The 10,048-nt window shown below is 41.7% G+C and overlaps 1 pseudogene; it reads right to left on the bottom strand.

Annotated features, from left to right (window-relative positions):
- Gm8309 (predicted gene 8309) lies at window positions 7,157-8,803 on the bottom strand (annotated as a pseudogene).

Raw genomic sequence — 10,048 nt, 5'->3', positions numbered from 1 at the left:
GCCTGCTACTCAGTATGATCCTTAGTACATAATTTGCCTGGGATTCAGCTTCTTCATTAGTAAAATTCTTTTAGAGGTGAAGCTTCATCATGGTTTGTTTTAGCATGAATACTTGAAGTACAAAGGGCTTCTTTTAAAATTCTGACTATCTCTCTTGGCTAAATGACATTAGAGAAGCCGATTTAAACTGCCTATCTATCCATGGAGTTCCTGCAAGAATTAACTAAAACAACTTAAAGGAAAAGTGTACACGAATACTCTTTCTCTTTGTCTCTTTCTGCTATCACAAGCAGCCTCCCTTGAACCCAGAAGCCTCAGGATAAGGAAATGCAGAATAAGGAAGCACGTGCTAACTTAAGAGTACAGAAACTCATTTTGATCCTATCCTCATATCCAGCATTTTGAAGTACAAAAGGACATGCACAGCTTTGTTCAGTCCCCAGTTTAAATATATTAAGAAAATTAAAGTAAATAAAGAATAAAAAAGAACCCTGCCAAATATGGACACAGAGCAGTGCGGTGATATTTGCATTCAGAAGAAAGAGGTTTGTGCTAAACTTTGCAGATCGAAAGTCAGGTTGTGTGGAATTCAGGAAGCCCACAAGGAAGGAGGAGCAGGGAGTGTTCCTGAGGCTTCCCCTCCAGCAGTCTCCAGTGGGCATCTTGATGAAGCCTGAGGACTTGAGTAGACCCCAGATGCCTCAGGGAGCTACAGTTGTAGCTTCCAATGCTATGAGTCCCAGCTGCTCAGAAAACCCCCTACCTGCTTCGTGACAATGTCTACCAGGTGAGAAGGGGAGCCAGCATTTAGCAAGTCCCAACAGCTGTCAAATGCAGTCTGGGTGATTTATATAAGCTTTGCAACAAACCTTGGAGCAGGCAGAATTTTTGACATTTCACATTAGTTGAATTTCTGTTGTGTGACAGATGTGTCTTATACTTCATCTCAATCTTTACAGTAATCCTGGAAAAAGACATAATTGTATACTTTGCGTGGAAAAGTATGGTTTGGAGAGATGCAGTAAGTGCTAGGAGTCTCTCAAGCAGGCAGTAGTTAGGACAAAATTAAAAACTCACTCTATTTGACTCCTGAATGCAAAACAAACTAGCCTCTAAGACCTCAGAGCTCCAAGGATGGAGTCTATGCATGTATTTATATGCATATCCTGCTTGACTTATTTTCATGTCCTTCTAAGGAAAGAACTAGATGCTATCCCAATATACTAACAGAATTCTGCCTTCCCAGCCTTAGCTACCAGGATTTGAGTTACCAAAATTCCCTTTACATTTATTCCCAAATGTACCTATCATGCCTCATCCTCTTGATGGATAGTGAAAAGTATCAGTCCCCCATCTCTAAGAGACAAAGGAAAGAGGATTAAGAAAGGCAATCCATCTGAAGTGCTTGGTAGAGTACACTCTGCAATATGGAGTACAATCCACATTATGAAAGACAGTCTGTAATATGGGATACAGTCTGCAGTATGGTCAGTTATTGTTATTCTTTACACAATTTTGCTTTGTCTTGTGGATAGAATCTCTCATTTTTAAAGTAGAAGTGAGATTGTTTGTTTCTAGAATTTCAAAACATTTAGGTTGGACTTTTTCTTTGTCACAGTATTTTTCTGACCAGTTTATACTTCTTTCTCATATTGCTCCATATTTATTGGCCCCACAAGGTGCATTGAAAATATAAACAATATTTTCCCTGAGATTAGAACATGGTTTATCAACTCTGTTCCTCATTCTAATTAGAAACATTACTACATGCACATAAAATCATATTGGTGGACAGAAGAAGAAAGGGGAGGGAGGAGGAAGAGAAGGTGGGGGAGAAATGCAAAGACAGAGAGAGGGAGCTGGGAAAGGCATGAAAAGATGACCGTGAGAAAGAATGGAAAAGTACAGTTTATCCAGGCTGGAGACATCAGACACTGAGGCCTGGAAAAACAACTTCATAGTAGTGGTTGTTCAGCTTCCCCAAGCCTGTGTGTATAGTCCCTGGCAGCAGGAAAAAGAGGAGGGGATAAAAGAAGCAAAGAAAAGAAAGACTGGGTTTGATGACAGAAAACTATGTCTGATTCTGTACCCTTTAGTAAATAATAATGAAATTATAATATAGTTTACTACTTATTATACAAATCCAGCTACATCCATTGTTGAGTACCTATCTTGTGGTTTGCAGGACTATCTCAGGTAGCCATTACTGCTTCTGTAAGTTCACAAAAATGGCAAATTTTCAGCATAGGAGCTTCAGCATCACACATTACCCTCATAGTTGGTCTGAGGGGTTCTCTTCAGAGCCCTGCTTTCTGCCACCAGGGTACTTTAGGTTATTCTTGTCATCATGCAGCTCTTTCTCATATACACTGTTTTTATCTATGTTCTGGCTTTAAAAAAAGTTATTATTGTCCCGAGCTTATTGGCGTCTCAGGAGGTACATCATATGACATTGCCTTATCAATGTGTCAAGCATGACTTAGGCTCCAGTGGAGTTTGCTAACTGTCTGGAAGATTCCACAAAGCAAGCACTTCTTCTTGCATAATTGAGGCATTTAATTTTTGATTGTGTCACAAGAGTGAATGTACTGGCTGATTTTCTGTTTATCTTATTTATCTTGGTTATTTTCTGTATTTCTTTTTCTAATGCTATGAATGTGGACTTCTGATCCCCACAACTTCAAGCTGAAATATAATTGTCATTATAGGGTTATTGGAAGGTGGGTCTTTAAATAGCAATATGGCTTTAAGAAAGATAAATGTGGTATGCCTTTTGGTGTCCAGCTATGGCTTTGCTTCCCCAGCTTCCTTTCTGTCAGGGTGTCCTGACACTGCATCACACCAGGCTAGAAGGATGAAGCAGAGCCCAGATCTGCAGGGTGGAGATCTGCAGGATCCTGGTACAGCTGGGAGTGAGTACCAGGGTTCAGGGGAGAGTGAGGCCTTCTTCAAGGATCTCAGTGTTACAGTTCTTTTAGGTGAAGGCTTTCTCTGATATCTCTGATGTTCTTCAATGAAGCAGCTCTCTTAGATGAGCTCAGCTTGTCTGCAAACCTTTATTGGGGAGGGCTTATTTGTATACATTTAATTGGGGTAAACCAGGGGTTTATATGGACCTTGGAGAGTGGGAAGGAGTTTTCAGGGTAAATGAAAATCACTACCTAGAATTTTAAAGGTCTGTGACTACCTCATTTACATGGAGAGACATTCCAGGATTCTCAGGTACTGAATAGGCAGGTTCTTTTGGGGGTGGGGAGGGGGTTGGGGAGTCGTGAAAAGGAAAGGGAAAAGAGAAAGTTGAACTTGCCCAGTGCCAAGAACGACTTGAGCTCTTCCAGATAGAGGGTGTGCTGGTTCTGGCTCCCTAGACAAGGTCAGAAAAGGGGAAGCCCTGCTGGTAAAGGGAGTCCTTCATTTTGTGCCGAGCTCAAGATGAGCTATCTGGTTGTGGTAGACTTTGAGGTTAATTAGCAGGGTTTCCCCACAGACAAAAGCCTTTGTTGAGGGTGTGGGTATGTTGTAACAATATCAGGTTGCAATTACTCAAGCTTGTCCTTTTAAAAAAATTATTTACTTTTTTTACTTATTCATTTTGCACCCTGTTCACTGCCTCACTCCCAGGCGCCCCCCACCCCCCATTATCCTTCCCCTCACTCCCATCCCCTTCTCCTCTGAGCTTGTCTCTTCTCTTCGTCTGGCTGCTTTTCAGCTTTCCTCTGTGAGATGAAACAGTTTAGGGCCCTGGCTGATAATGTGTTCTTAGATATCCCAGCTTAAATAAAGTGATAAGCCAAAATAAACTGATCTTCCCCATAAATTCCTCTACTTGGGGATTCTATTAACCCAACGGTAAATGGACTAAAACGCACCCTAAATATAAGATTATTGTAAGGAAATGTGTCATTTTCTAAAAATAAGAATTTTCCATACCATAGGTTTGCCTCAAGCCTTCAGGGATACTTGAGTGAGTGAATAACTAGAGTAGCTAATGAGAGCCCTATCCTATTAGATGAAGGCAATCATGTACATTTTCATAGCAGAAGTAATGTCTGTGTGAGATTTTGAAAGGAAAAATAATAAACATCTGAAGAAAATGATACTTATGTCCTAAGGTAATTTTTTAACACTTTCAAATACTGTCATGCTAATTGTTCACTGGCACATAGCGGCAGTCTAACATTTACATTGCATTTTAGAACCAACAGTTGTGGAGTGGGATAGAAATATTTTTCTGTGGGGAGATGGGTCATGGATAAGACTGAGTGCTAGGGAAGTAGTAGGAGCTACGTTCAGATACCTAGAAGCCACATACAATTCTGGGTATTTTTTTTGTGCCTGTAATCACACAGATGTGAAGTGGGTAGAGACTGGAGGACCACTGTGGTTCTTTGGTAACCAACTTAGATCCAGATTCAGTGAAATAATTCAGGCCATGAAGCAGAGAGTGAGAGAAGAGGATACCTCTGAGCTCCCAGCATGGACATTGCACATTATGTGCATATATCATACATGTACACTTGCAACACACACTCACGTACCACAATACACAAACACACATTCACACACACACACACACATACACATACACTCACACATACACATACACACACACACACACACATACATACAAAATGAAAATAGTGTTTAGTTGCTTCTATATAGATCATATATACATATATATTTCTTGTTATAATCCTCTAAATAATATAGTTTGATAACTATCTAGTAACATTTATATTTAAATAATTATTTTAAGCAACCTATAGATGATTCCATGTTCATAGGCAAAAGAGCCTAAGTTCTTCCATTCTACCATTTATAAAGTGCACTCTGGCATTTAATATTCGCATGGGAACCTGTAATCAATCCTCCACAGATACCACTGCCCAACTACTTATGTACGTATTTCTTCAAGTTATGCAGGCACTGGCTAGTTGGAGCAGGGTAGCAAGCCAAACTGTTGAACAAATGACCTTGGCATTTCTTACTAGTTGTCTTGGCAAAGGAACCTACTGAGGTCACGAGTCCTTCTGCTTAACCCAGAGAGAGGCAGTGCCTGATACAACTCCTACCAGAGCTGACAATTGTGCAGTGTTCAAATGACTCCAAGTTCCCCTACTATTCGCAAAATGGCTTTATTAGCCAAATCCTCAAAACAGCAGGCACCTGAACCTAGTAGTCTGATTGTTCCTCCCACTGACACAAATGATTAAAAACTTGTCCTATGAGAGGAAAACATCCCATGGAAGTATGTCTTTATTCCTGGATACAAACTTATGTTCATTCAGTTGAATGCCAGGCTCAAGCATAACTTCAAGTGAGAACACACACAGGAAAACCAAAAGTCATCAGTAGCAGAAGACTACAAACTGGACCAAATGAGAGCCTATACTCCAAGCCTAAAAGTATATGATTATTTTACCCTACTTGGTAAATAGGCTTGTTAGCTATGATTAAGATTATGTGCCTTGAAATGTAGACAAATGCATGGCTTGTCTCTGGGAGTTAAACCCATTGATATGGGTGAGACCTTAAAAACTGGTAGCACTTCCTGGCTGCAGTCTGACACAGTGATCTATCAAGAAAATTATAACATGAGAAGAACCAAACCCTATATTGCTGGCTTTGAAGAAGGAAGTGAGGCAGCCATAGAAGCCCAGCCTACAACTGCTGACACAATCGGAAAAGACACGTGACTTTCTAGCTAAGCTCCAGAAAGAAACAACACACTCCTAAACTGTTACATTTATCCCAGTATTCTTTTTTATTTTATTACTTTTTAAAAACTTTTTTTTTGATTGTCTGTGAACTCACATCATGTATCCCAGGCCTGCCTATGTCTCTGTCTCCTCATAGATACCATTCATTCTTGTCACCTTCCCCCAAAGTAGAAGACACACACAAAACAAACATACAACCTCACCAAAACCCCACAAAACTTAGAAAAACATCTCATTGTGGAAGCTAAAGTATCTCACAGTGTTTCCCATAGTGCACTCCTATATCCACACATCCTATATCCACATACACGTTCAGTGCAATGAGTCAGTAGTATGGTTTGATATCTTTGGCTTCTGTGACACCACTGATATTGGATCCTCACCAAGCCTCCTCTCAATTATTCTGTTCTCCCCCCCCCCCCCCATGTCATGGAGATGCTGCAGCTTTGGATCAGTAGGACTGGCCCTTTCATGGATCCCAAACATTCACAGTTGATAAAGATTTTGATGTGGGTCAACTCAGAGCCCTAGATCTGGGCCTAAGTGGTAGCTGAGCTGCTCAGCATGCTGGTTTTTGTGTTTTTTGTTTGTTTGTTTGTTTGTTTGTTTTTTGGGTTTTTTTTTGTTTTTGTTTTTGTTTTTTGGTTTTTGTTTTTTTTTTGGTTTTTTTTTTGGGGGGCCAACTGGGGGAGCTCTCCAGCACTGCTCTGGCTATAACTCAGCATTTCTAATCTAAAAATGTATGATAACAAATATGTGTTGCTTTAGACATCTACTCAGGGGTATTTCCTTATGGCTGCTGTCAATACTTAATACAGATAATTTTGTCTTGTGGCCTGTCTACAAATTTGCCCATGATTCATATATATCCTTTGACGTGGAATTCATCCTCAGCTCCAGTAACTAGGAAACAGTCACAGTCAGTAACTAATCTTGGATGGCAGTTGGTTCAAGGAAAAGGGAGTTAAGCCATATATATATATATATCACATCACATGTATATACCTGTTTTGGGGGTGTATATTCACACATATAACACATAACACATGCATTCACATGCATGGGATACAATTCAACATGGGGTATTTTCTTCAATAGCTTACTTTTGAGAAAGAGTCTCTAAGTAAACCTGTAGCTTACCAATTAGTCTAGCCTGACTGGTCAGTAAGACTCAGGGACCCTTGTTCTGCTTCCCCAATGCCTGGCTACTTTGTGGATGCTGGAAATCTGAACTCTGGTCCTTAGGCTTTTGTGACAAGTGTTTTATTGATTGAAATATTGCTCTACCCTGAATACTTTTTTAAAACTAAAATGATGGTTTTTAATGTGAACCAGAGATATGGTTATAATTAGGGCTCTCTCTCTCTCTCTCTCTCTCTCTCTCTCTCTCTCTCTCTCTCTCTCTCTCTCTCACACACACACACACACACACACACACACACACACACACACACACACACACAAACACAAACACACCAAATATCCATGAGCGATCCTGAATTGTAAGTTTACAAAATAACAAGGGTAAAACTGGGTACAGTAAGAGTTCCAGAACCTCCTCTGTTCCCATCACCCCGGCCCCCTCTGAAGCCCCCACAGTCCCGCCTCGGCCCTGGTAGCTGCCCTGGTCATATCTTCCTCTGCCACGTAGATCGTCTCTATAGTTTCCCCCATAGGAGAGCCTCCTGGTCCCCCTCCTCCGCCATCTGGCTTAGGTGTCTTGCACTGGTTGCATTCATTTCTCCAAGAGAAAAACTTCATGTTCTTACATGTAGGATTAGGACACTTCCAGTCCCCAGCTCGTTGCTGTCCTCCACCCCCACCACCTTCACTGGGGAAGGCCACCACCATAGCCTCCACGGCCCATGTTTCTCCTCGCCCTCAACCTCCACGACCATTTCCACCACCCTGATTGAAGTCAACTATGAGGGTAGCAAATGAAATTTTAATAGGATTTACAGAGAATTTTTTACCATCAAACCAGTCTGTAGCTGCTTTAGCAGAAGGTGGGTCATCAAATGAAACTGTTGCCTCACCCTTCAACTTGCCAGTTTCCCTGTCTGTATACAAATTAATCATAGACTGTCGAGTTTTCTTATTTGTCTTAATTCCAATATGCTTGAAGTAGTCAGCCACAGATTTAACTGTAAGATTCTCACCTAGGCCTTGCACAAAGATGGTATTTTCGTCTGAATTATCCTGCTCAGAATCATGACGAGATCCTTGATCCCGAGGACCAACTTTATTGAAGCCACCATGGTCACTTCCTCCCATGCCGCCTTTGCCTCCTTGGCTACCTCCACAGCCTCTGGGGTCATATTCACCACTGCTTCGGGTGTAACCACCTCCACCACCTCTGCCATAGCCCCCACGATCCTGCTGGCCTCCCCCGTAGCCACTACCGCTGCCACCACTTTGGTCGTGATTGCCATAACCACCACCGCCGCCACTCATAGAGGTCTGATCTTGGCCATAGTTGCCTCCACCACCCCCTCCACTTCCTCCACTGCTGCTGTTGTAGTGGTTCTGTTGTCCATAATCCTGAGGTGGGTTACAGGAGCTTGGTTGCTGTCCGTAGCTTTGCTGCTGTCCAACCATAGCCAGACTGTTAACCATAACCTCCACTCTGGGGCTGCCCATAGCTGCTGTTCTGAGAGCTGCCACCATAACTTCCTGAGGTGCTACTAGGAGTTGGCTGTTGGCCATAGTCAAGGTAGGAGGACTGCTGCCCATAAGAAGATTGGGAACTTTGGCTGCTTCCATAGCCTCCAGTGGAACCATATCCCTGGGGAGCTGAGTTCCATAGCCTGTGGTTTGGGTCTGTCCATAAGAAGGCCATAGCTGTTCTGGCCATATCCCTGAAGTGTCAGCTGATTGGCCATAACCACTGTAACTCTGCTGGCCATTGGTCTGACTACTTTGTTGGGAGTAGCCCTGCCCAGGCTGGGTAAGATAGGCCCCGTAGCTTTGAGTATCTTATTGGGTATAGTTGGTTGAAGCCATGTCTGCGCATGCACGCAGAGGCCGCCAAGTAACAGGATTCCAGACGACTGCGAAGGGAATGCAGCAAGGACTGACGACCCTGAATATTTTAAATGGTCATTTATATGAAAATGTTAATTTGTATGTTTCTGTGCATATACACCTACAGGAATAGGTAGACTGACAGACAGACACATAACACCCCCCCACACCCATCCCATTCTGTTGTTTTGGGGAATTAGAAGACTGAGTAAGAGACATACACAGAAGTCAGTGTCAGGAAAATAACAGCTGGGTATTGTACCATGTTTAAGATTTAAGAGAAAGGTGTGTTCAGAACTATCACTGAAGAGACCATGGGCCAAGTAGAAAAAGAAAAGTGTTATGGTATCAGGATTGACCTCTAGTAAAAGATGAGACAAAGAAATGAAAGCTGACATTTTAGGAGCCAGCCTCCTAACAGAATCCCTTATCCCTATGGAGTTACCTCACGTCTTGAGGTGCCTCCAGTTCAGAGCCTTTGGAATACCAGTAGTGTTTTCCTGAGCTGCCAGTCCAAGTCTTTTTTGTCTAACTGTCAACATTTTCTATTTAGCAGTTACCAAGTTCTTGTTTTATAAAATGAAAAATAGAACCCATTTGTGGCCATTGTCAGGGCTTTGGAAGTTGTATTTATACAGCTGGTGAACATGCAGCCACTGTGTGAAAAATCAAGAAGTCCTTGTACCTTGTCAGAGTTGACCATGAGTTATGACTGAAGCGTGTTTCCTTTCTACTAGCTCTGTATGTCAGCTTTATACGTGGATATAAATAAACTTTTGCTCCTTTGATTATGACTATAAAATGTGTTCCTTACCTGTTGCTATGGACATGGGAAAAAGGAAGCATACTGTCGGTTGTCCTGGAAACCGGTGAAGCCACTTTGAAAATAATCTAGCACTTCCTCAAAGAAAGAGAAATAGAACTATCATATGACCCAGCCATATCACTCCTGGATGTATGCCCAAAGGAATTTGTACCCTCCTATAGAGACACTTGCACATCTATGTTTATTACAACTCTATTAACAATAGCTAGGAGATGAAATCCACATGGATCTTATAAGCTGCTGAATACATAATGAAAATGTGGTATATTATTATATACAATGAAATTTTATTCAGCTCGAACAAAACCAAAATTATAGATTTTTTTTTTTAGGTAAATAGATGAAACTGGGAAACATAAGTTACCCTGAGTGAGGTGCCCAGGCCCAGAATGACAAATGTTCCATTTATTTCTCATGCATATCAATTTAATGTTGTGAATCTAACTTGGAGTTCCGGGATAGGAGTATCTGGGATAGG

This window comes from Mus musculus, chromosome 7, assembly GCF_000001635.26.
Source record: "Mus musculus strain C57BL/6J chromosome 7, GRCm38.p6 C57BL/6J".
NCBI lineage: Eukaryota > Metazoa > Chordata > Mammalia > Rodentia > Muridae > Mus > Mus musculus.
This window is presented reverse-complemented; position numbering and strand designations above follow the sequence as displayed.